This window comes from Rhea americana, unplaced genomic scaffold, assembly GCF_003343005.1.
Source record: "Rhea americana isolate MKP2758 unplaced genomic scaffold, rheAme1 scaffold_82, whole genome shotgun sequence".
Lineage (NCBI taxonomy): Eukaryota > Metazoa > Chordata > Aves > Rheiformes > Rheidae > Rhea > Rhea americana.
Genome location: NW_028187001.1, coordinates 2,957,654 through 2,968,446, shown reverse-complemented (window position 1 = coordinate 2,968,446; position 10,793 = coordinate 2,957,654). Strand labels below are relative to the sequence as shown.

The 10,793-nt window shown below is 42.6% G+C and overlaps 1 pseudogene; it reads left to right on the top strand.

The window, feature by feature from the left end:
* The first annotated feature begins 161 nt into the window (after nt 1-161).
* On the top strand, nt 162-1,707 carry LOC146585346 (uncharacterized; annotated as a pseudogene).
* Nucleotides 1,708-10,793: the final 9,086 nt, after the last annotated feature.

Sequence of the window (10,793 nt, the reverse complement as noted above, 5' to 3'; positions counted from 1 at the left end):
CCTCAAGGTACACCTTCAGCTTTCTTCAGAGTGGGCAGAAAATTGGATCTATTTCCAAAATGCTGCAGCTGGGTTCCTACAGCAGTGTTTACATCCTTCGTTGGCTTTCCAGCTGTTTCATTATATAGTTGTGTGGGAAAGTGCGGAAGAATGTCGAGGAGATGGGTGATGAAAGCTAGCTCCATGAGAAAAGGAGCATCAACAGGGCATGTTGACCCATAGCCATGGTCACTCAGCTGGGCCCGTGCCAGGGTGGTGCTACACCTGGGCTTTGAATCGAGATTAGCGATGAGCTCGATCAATATGTGTACTGCACGTGTGTATAGTTCATAAAAACCTCCTGTTGTGCCCCTCACTGACGTTCCTCACTGCAGAGCTGCGCTCGGGTCCGCCCTGCCATCTCTCTCATGGGCCACCTTGACCTTGTGATCAAGTCCCTAAACCATCCTTCCAATTGGTGCCATGGACAGGATCGTGAGAACACACAGTGCTGAAGGGGAAAAGGGAGAAAAAGGGGAAAACCTGTGAGGGGGATTCCAGGTGTGATGAGGAAGTGGCCCGGATTAGGCTACCAGGATGACCCCTTACTGAGCATTGGGGGCCGGTAGCTGAGATGGTGGTGACCTTAGGCTACCCAGAAGACTGGCAGGAATTGGCCAGCGGGCAGCAGGTAATGCCACAGGTGGTTAAGGAGGCCCTGACAGGAGTGCTCCCTACTACCATCCCTGAGCCCGTCTGAGCGTTAGCAGGGCAAGTTGTGTGGATTTTTCTGACAGCACTTTGCACACTTGATACTGAAGTGAGGAGGGTACAGCAACAGCTGCAAAGTTTGGAGAATGAAAGGGAGGATCTGGAGGAGGAGAATGGAGATTTGTGTGATGTGAAGGCGGTAGCACAGGAGTTAATTACAACCCAAACTGAAAAGAGCCAAAAATTAACCCACAGGGTAGAGCAATGAACTTTGTGAGTGGCTAACAAATGCCAAGTGAATTATGGTAAAACCCCAGCTACAGTTGCCCAGGTGAGAGCAATAATAACTAGGCCCTCCTGGGACCCAGAGGAGTGGGATGGTAATATTTGGAGCACTTCTGGCTTGGAGGTTGATTTTGGATTAGAAGAAGAACCAGCTACTCCTCAGGTCAGACATCTTATGCAGTTGAAGGGGGAGAGGCAAGTAGATGGGAACACAGTGGAGTGATCTTGGACGTATGCCCTAAAGGAATTGCGTGAATTTCTAACTACTTCCCAGCAGCAGCCTGGAGAGTCTCTGTTAGCCTGGTTAGTGAGAGCATGGGATGCAGCTGCTGGATTGCTTACTATCTTAAGAGAGGAGCTAAGTTTAACAAGCCCCTTTTCAACAGATGCTCAAGTACAATATTATCTTACCCAATTAATTTCTCTGTGAGATGAAGCAGGAAATGTTGTTGTAGCTCCAGCATTATATCAGTGGTTGTGTGCTGCTGTGTTAGGTGCTTTCCTAGCCACAGGTGAATTAGCTGCTACAGTGGGAGCGTGGCATACTTTTGAGGACGGGATCAACGTGTTGCGGCAGCTAGGGTAGCAACTGGGTTAGCAGATGGAGATGGACTGGATGGTGTGGAAATAACACAGCAGATGAAAACCCAGTTATTAAAGGGGGGTTTTAAGTGCCTTGAAGCCATGAAGCCATTACTCCTTGGTGTTGTAATGCCTGCGACTGGGCTGTAGACCCTACCAAGGTACAAGGGCTGGATATTAGGGCAATTCTTAGGGACAGTCTGGAGGGGGCAGACAAAAGCTGTCCCTGAGAAAGTGCACAGTATTATTCAACAGTACTCTGTTCCCACTACTATAAAACAGCTACAAGGTTTTGGGGGCCTTCTGGGGTTCTGGCAGACTTTTATACCCCATTTAGTGTATTTAATGTGGCTGCTATAGTGTTTGACCAAAAAAAGTAGCCAGTGGCAATGGACTAAGGGACAACCTTTCGAGCTGGAGGTGGCGGTTATGGGAAATGTGATGTCTTGGGGGTTGTGGCAGCAATGTGCCCATGCAAGGTGGGAACTTAAGAGGTTTCTGGTCCCATTCCCTGCAAGGGACCGCAGTAAATTACATACCTCTGGAAAAGCAGCTCTTGGTTGAAGTGTGGGCTCTGCAGTAACTCTGAACGAGTTACTGCCTATGACCCGGTGTACGCACCTCTATCCCCGTTCTGTCTTGGGTGACTGATAGTACTGTCAGGGCCCATGTGAGGGTGGCCCAAAAGACATGAGTACCCCACATGCAACCTTGTTAGGGGAAGTACATTTTGAGCACATACCTCTATTGTCTGAGTCAGGGGGACTGCCCCCACCCTCTGCCCCCCCCAACAGAGCCATTGCCTGTCCAACAGGCCCCTCCTTTTGAGATGTTATCTCCTGAGCAATTTAGGATTGCTGAACAAAGAGTTACCAGCTTACATGTGAGACTTGATAGCCCTTCACAGTGTGTATGGCTGTTTATACCTTTGATACCTGTTCAAATAGCCCCACTCTTATTGACGTCTTCTCAAAATTTATCTTTCCAGGTATCTGCATCCACACTAGTGAATGTCTCACAGGGAGCATCAATACTGCGAGGAATTCTGATCCACAGTGCCAGAGTGCCTCAAGTTCAATAAACACCCTCAGTACACTCTTCGGGTGGTGTGTGGATATTAACTCCTCAGTGGCAAAAAGAGCCTAGTACTGTTTTAGCAGATGGTCCAGGAGCTACTGCTCTAGTTCTTCCTGATGGGAATAGCATGCCTTTCTATCTTCCTATCAACAGTTTATCATGCCGGCATCTGTAAGTTGCTGTTGGAATGTTGCCTCTTGCTGATGACAACAGATGCGATTGATCTACAAGACTGTCCAGCCTCCCATGTAAATACATGGATTTGGCTTGCACAAAGATCAGCTAACCTCTCTGCTTTCTGTATTGCAGGGGGACAATCAGTGAATGATGTCTTAACTATGTGTTACATAGGTGTACCAACTGCACTCACGGTATTGCAGAGTTATACTTTTCTAAAAAAATTTGATGTATCTGTAACTCCTATGCATTTGTATGATTTATATTGTTTCTCAAAAGCTGACACCTTGGACTTACTCTTTTGGTATAGCTAGCATATCTAAAGCAGATATTTGCTTTTGTTTTGTGAATGCTACCTCTGTTCTGTGGAATGTAACCAATACACAGTTCACTTTTAATGATACTAGTTCAGTTGGTTAGTGCATGGTGCTAATGATGCCAAGGTCATGCGTTCGATCCCCATGTGAGCCACTTGTTTGAGGGCTGGACTAGATGATCTCCAGAGGTCCCTTCCAGCCTTACCAATTCTATGATASTATGAATATTACCTATGCGTCTGCTCTCCTTATACTACCATTAGGATGGTTCCTTCTGTGTGTATACAGCATATACATATGTGCCAGCCAACACCACAGATGGCCCATGCACTGTAGGTTGTGTTACTTTAAGCATCCTTCCCTTTATGATGGAGCAGCAGGGAACCCCATTGCATATCCTAGATGCCACATATAACCCCCATGTAAGTTTATTTTCTCATGCAGAAGCCTTAGTAAGGCCTATTGTTAAGCCTAGTTGGGATCTCAGAGTTGATAGCACGTAATTATAAACATATAAGTTTATATGTTTATAAGTAAGAGCATGTTGCCTCTGCTTTAACTCAAGGCTTAAATTGGACATCTAGAGCCATTGCCTTTTTAAATAGAGAGTTGGGAGCAGTACAGCAAGGAACACTGCAAACCCATCTAGTGATCAACTATCTCCTACTATGATACAACCACGAATGTTGTGACTTCGCCAGGATATGCTCTTTAACATCACTGTTGAATTAGCGTCTATTGAGAATGATATTAACCACTTACAAGACATTATCTAACATATCTGGCAGAACGATAGAGATGCCTGGCTGGTGTATTGGTTTGGCTCCCTAACAGGATGGCTGGGCCACTTCATACAAGGAGGACTCTTGCTTATCTTTTGCTTTTTATTATGTTATGTTTTGATTTCATTACTTTGTAAACTCCCTTGCCCTCATAGTTAAGTAAGCACACTTTCTTAGTGTGCTCAGTATGAGTGACTGTGCAGAGCATCTGTAATACGTGCTCAGCATGTTGCTGGGCTGCTGCCCTGTGCCTTACTGATGTACACTGTTCCTTGGCACAGGCTGAAATATATAAAAGAAGCAGTATAAAGTTACCATTTCTCACATCCAGGAAATGAAATTATTTAAAAATATCTGAAAAATATTTCTCTTTTGCTATCACAAACCCAACTGTGAGTGGACAGCTAGTGCTGTCCAAAATGACCAAAAATCTTCAACGTATTGTTCAGKTCCTGCTTACCTGCTATGAGAGCCGAAACTGCTGGCTCAATGTACATTTTAAAAGAAAACAGAAAGCAGCTTTCACGCTTGTCCAGGTAAGATTTCATTTGTTTTTCAATTTATCACARTGGATAAAACAGTTCCTGCTAATACACCTTTTGCTTTAGTCTGTGCCRCATCCTGGCTTGGAAAGCAAGCATGGACTTGTTGGAAAGGTTGTGTTGCAGGCAGGAGGTACCTTTGCAACTAAAGGAAGCGCTATCCTTGAAGTGTGTGTGAGATTTCCCCAGAGCTGCCAAGATACTACACTGACTGTGGAAGCTTAGGGCTCTGCCAAATTGCATAGCCATTTCTGGAAATTTGCAACTTACATTGACTGACAGCAATGTTGTACAAGTTTGGCATGGGCTGGGCAATTCCGATAGAGTAATTCCAGTTAAAAATACTGGTAGAAGTCAGAATAGGAGGCCAACCAGTCCTGGAGAGATTAACGATAGCGTCATGCATGCAGAGTCCCCCTGTTATATTGATACCACTGATGAAATACAAATACATTGTAAGGGTTAATGCAGAAGAATGGTGAGGAGCCTGGCGATACAGCAGTTTATTGGCCAGAACCTGAGAATGTTGTTCAAGGCTAATGTTACTAATCAGCAATTATAGTTATCTGCTCACAGATGAGCTAATCTTGTTTATACTTTGTATCTTAGGAAAAAGGTGTAATATACATGTACCCCATAAATCTGCATGATTTGATGAATGATGAAAGAACATTTGATGACTGTAGTATTGATTAAGCAGTCTGTAAAATGTAAAGTGAGAGATGATGAGTGTTCCTCACATCAGAGCCACGCTTGGGGCTGCCCTGCCATCTCTCTCRCCAGCTGCCGTGGSAGCCCCAGGGAGCCCTCCTGCATTGATAACATTGCTCCTTTTTACCTAATTGTTAATAAACATATTTATATTAACTAACCTTGTGACTCTCACTATCGAGCCCCTGAGTTATCCTTACATATGTACAGTTTCCTCATAGCATACTCAGACTTACAGTGAAATCAAATGCCACCTGAGATGGGATTACTCCTGCTATCTACACAAGGCAGGACTTCCCTGGCAGCCTGAGTTACACTTAACCTGCAGGGGAGAGTCAGGAAATGAGTAGGGGGAGATGGATGCTTTGAAGCAATTCTCACTGTGACCCTGCTTCTGCTAGCTGGTGACATAGCTTCCTGACACTCACCCCTCACAATAAATATTATATTTTGGGAGAGATGCACAACAGCTGGTTTTGCTACTAGCGGCAGCTTAGGTTGCAGAAGCAACCTTGCCTTATTGAGTTTCTCCATATATTTTCTTCTCCACACTGAGAGCAAAATTCTCTGCTCTCTCACTCTCTCTCTTTGTGGCTCCCAGTGCTGTTTCCCCCCCCCCCCCTTTGTTATCTTCAACAAACTATTCTTTGTCCTGTCTTCTCTATTGCATTAAATCTGCGTAATAGCCCCACCCCTGCTACCATCTTCTTTGTACCCAGCTTTTATTCTTAGGAATCCATATTTCTGTATCGTCTCTCATTTGGAAAGCTGACCTCTTGTCACAGCTTGGGGTAGATGGGGATAGACCACTGTAGACTGGGCATTATAGGTAGTCTGTACCGGAAGAAGAGGAGTGTGTGTCAGATTTTCCTGCAATATGTGATAGAACAAGGATTCACAATCTTATTCTCTAGTTTTGTAATTCCATAGATGAGGTTCATCTGCTCRGTTCAAGAGACTGAAGTGTACTGGCACCTGTATGCAGTTTGCAATCTTTATAGTAGACTTACATACCACTTCTTCAACAAGCTCCCTACAGGAATGGTTTCAAGAAATCTTTGGATAATTGTTAACAATGACACTGTTCTGCTCCAAGAAAAAGATACATGGTTATTGAAAAGGAATGCAACCAGGCTTGTTCCAAGTTTAGTGTAATCTATCCATTTCTTTTCTACTTGAAAGAAAGAAATGGAGTAGTTTTTATAATTATATAGCGTAACATGTTATAAACACTTCTGATATTCACAGAAAACAGTTATTTTTGGTGGGAGAAGGATTCATTTTGGTTCTTTCTGGAAAAATAATAAAGCTACAGCCTCTACATCATCTCTGTGACTTTTTAATTTTTCATTCCATTTTATTAATATTCATATGTTTTCTCCATTTAAAATTCTTAAAACATACTGAAACAATTATGTCCTCCCCACAGAAAGCTAATGCAGAAAGCTAATTCTTGAATGAGGTAAGCAATGAAAAGGAAAACATGGTCAAGTCATAAGCAGAGAATTTATTTAATGAAAGTAATATTTCATAATGGAGCAATAACACCTTGCCATGTGTGACTTTAGTATTACTGCATCAAGGGTGTGTTGTGCGACAGTAGGCCAAAACTCATTGTTTTCTATCAGTCTGGGTGGGATCCTGAAACATGACCATATTTTGGCTTGCAGCTGCTGTTACAAATGCCTGCTATTGAGTTAAAGGTGGGGGGGTAGTGGGGGAGGAGCATCCTCAGCTCACCTGGTATCTAGACACAGATGAGTGTAACCCCTGGTTCATTTCCTGAGTCACGAGTTTGCTGCCTGATTTTTTTGGCAGCTGAACCTCCTTCTCCTTCCAATGCTGTCCTAGATCTAACTTGCAAAAGGCATCTGTGTCAGGGACTGAGTTGTGGCTGCCAGGACAACTGCTGCAGAACCGCTTGTGTTCATGCTGCTCCAGACTAGTTTCCTCTATAAAGGCATTCACACCGCAGAGCACCTGCTCAGGTCTCCTGTGTGGAACCTTATGTTGCTGTAAGGCATAAAAAGTTATTGTGGTGCCATCAAGCATAATAATCGGTGCCCCTTAAAACATAATAATTATACTTTGAGTTTATTTATTCAAATTGCTCAGATAAATTGAGGCAGTGTTATAGCCCATCTGAGTGGTATTTTTATGACTTTGCACTGTGTGTGCTCAGTGGCCTGGCTTGCAGCGAGTGGGAGTACGTGTGGCTGCAGGGCAAGCTGGCTCTGTTTTGGAGGGCTAGTGGGAGGGAAGATGGCATAGTTTCATTCACACTTCCTATTGGGAATAACTCCCCCAACCCCCCACCCCGGATTGCACCCTGGCCTCGTCGCAGGTGGAAGTGCTTAGTTAACTCCAGAAGAGAGCACAGGAATGGACTGACACATCACAGTGTGGGTGATGGGGACAGGGCTGAAGAATTAAGTTAGCAGATTAAGTTGTCAGACAATAGATTTACCCTTAGTTCGTTTTCCATCTTTCAAATCCAAACCTCCAGCCTTCACTCCATAACCATCCTTCAGTTCTCAGCATACTGCCTTCTGTTCAAAACTGCTCAGCAAGAGCTATTCTTTTTCTGCTGTTTCCTCTTCCTTTAGATTTTTGTCTCCCCCCATTTTTCTCCTACCCTGCCCTATCTCATTTAATTCTYTTGCCCAACATTTCTTTTCTTTCTCACCATTTTCTCTGCCCTCTCTCAGCTCCACATTGCTTTTCTACAAAACTCACACAAAACTGTGTTTCTCTGTTTTGCTGTTTCGACCTCCACCTCTTCTGACTAATTCTCCCMTACATGCTCTGATAGTTCCTGCTTTACATAGCAGCGCTGCTCCCAACTCACGTTTAATTCTGCAATGTGCAAGCTACAGTGATGGGGGAATTAGAACAATTAATTGCGTCGTCCAAACCTTCAGATGAATTGCTTCCTTTGGAGCTGTTGGAGTGTGGAACAGAAGGCCTTTCCTAGAATCTTCCAGATGTTTTGTGATAGAAGAATGGATTGAGAAAGTATGATTTCTGTCTGCCATTCTCACTGCTTTCCTGTATTGTTATTTGGAAAACACTGAAGGAACAAGATGCCAACGAAGTTGTAGTGTAATTTTTCATGTTTGGATTCTTTACCCTTTAATGCTATACCTCTCCATGCTTCCCATTATTTTATGTATTCTATTTAATTCCAGGAGTATCGGTGTTACAAAAAGACAGTAAAAGACAACCCTTCTCGTAGTGGAGTTAAGAATTACAGGTCTCAAAGAAGTACTGCTGTAGAACAGGCTGTGTTCATTTACCTGGTAAACTCCTATAGGAAGAGGTGCCATTTGACTCTTGTGGGTAAGCCCAACTACTGTAGAACTAATCGAATGTAACACCAAGAGAAGTGAAAATGATCGTTGTGAAGAAAAGAAAATAGGCATATTTTCTGTGGTCACTGAATACTAAGTGTGAAGTGTTATGTTCAGGATTCAGTTCAGTCMTTCTGCATTTTGAGATCATAGATGTCTTTCATAAGCTGCTATTAGTATTAGCAGCTTTACTCAGAATATACTTTTAAAGACTTCTTGTATGCAAAGCTCAAGAACATTTTGTGAAACTTCTGTTTATATTAGAAAGTGCTCTCAAAATTAAATTGGACATTTTTTATATCCTTATCCCTGCTAATAATATGAAAATTGAATAGTACTTGCACAAGGAAAAACTGTGGCAGAACCCTATTGCCAGCAGAATCATGGATAACTATTCACTGAATATGGGTTTTTAGAGATTTCTGACTTAAAATGAAACAGCTGAAGGCAAAAATAGGGGTGTAATCTGTAAAACGACAGGTCATTCTTCTTCTCTACTTAGTGTTGGCAAACACCTTAGATGATGTATTTTACCCAGTTTTGATTTAAGTACAAATATATGCTTTGAATAAAGATACAAACCCAATGAAGAAAATCTAGATGAGAATAATGCTCAATGATTAATGGCCTAGAAAATAGGACCTAGAAAGATTAAGGACTGGGTGTTGATTAAGGTAAAGAAATTTTTGGATAGAATTGATTAACAATTGTTAATGTGAAAAAAATTATACAGAAGAAAAACACAAATTGTTCTCCATGTCCAGGGTGAACAGGACAAGAATTGAGGTCCAAAATCAGCAACAATGGAGATTAAGATAGTTATTTAGAGTATACGACCTATTGAAAGGGATGATGAGGAACCAGGCCTGGGCATCTTGTCGTTGGACATTTCTGAGAACAGGTTAGGCAAATGTTTGTCAGGAATACTGTCAACAGCAATATGGATTAGAAAATATTTCTTCCACATTTGTTATCTATAGTTTGGGATATGAAAAAGAATTTTGTTAACTCAGCTGCAGTCCTCTGAACTCTTAGGTACTTTCCATCTCACTAGGGTGTTATATGGTAGCCTACACATTTGATTAAAGCAACATGATATGCTTAAAATAAAGATTAAGAGAAAAAATGAGCTATATAGAGGAAGTGCCATAAGGTGGCACTCTAGCATAGAGAATTGAAAAGGCCTCTACACTTTCTGATGCATCCAATGGCTAAGGAAAAATTATTGAGAATCACAACAGTGACTCAACCTGTTTTAGCAGTAAGGCGTTGGAGGTTGCTTAGTTACTTATGAAAGTAATATCAGGGTAATATTAAGGAAATAAACTGAAAATAAACTAGTTACATTAGAAAGGGTGTGACTGCTTGGTATTACTTCCCCAGTTGTATCTGTGCTGTTTATTTCCCTTCCCTGAGCACTGGATGATGGTTTTTTAGTACCAAATCTTTTGCCAGTGCCCAGAGTTCCCAGTCCTCTGTTGTCCCTTGGGGGAAGGAGTTCCCGGTTTAGATTTGTCCTCCAGGATTTTTGGTGTTTGGTTGTAATGCAACTCTCAAATTTGAGCAGAGTTAAATTTATTAAGTATATGAAGGGAGGGCATCAAGGGGATGGGGACAAACTCTTTTCAGTTGTCCCATGTGACAGGATGAGAGGCAATGGGCAGAAATTGAACCACAGAAAGTTCGGCCAGACCGTGAAGGGGAATTTCTTCCCTGTGAGAGTGACGGAGCACTGGCACAGGTTGCCCAGAGAGGTTGTRCAGTCTCCTTCTCTGGAGATCTTCAAGGCCCGCCTGGATGCAACYCTGTCTAACATGCTCTAGGTGACCCTGCTGAGCAGGTAGGTTGGCCTAGATGATCTCCAGAGGTCTCTTCCAACCTTACTGATTCTATGATTCTATACTAATCCCTCCTGTTCTCCCTCAAAAAACACAGCTGTGCTGCTTTCAAAGCTTTTTGGATCTCTGCAAAATCCCTGATACTTGTGTGGTGTAAAGGAAGGGCCCCATATCATGAAACACCTGAGGGATGTGTCACGATCATCCTTCACCAGACCAGTATGATCCATGTTTTAAGCCATGTTTTTCCCTGACAGCTCGCAGTGGATTCTGATTCATCATTTGCTTACTCCAATTTTATGATGATACAATGTCTCTTAGCATGCGTACATCTTGGATCCATGTGGAGAACTGGCAAATAATTATATGAGAAAATGTTAGGCTTATGAAATCAGATCAAAGAGCAGAATTAAGAATGCTTTTTAATTTGGCTTCTTGCACT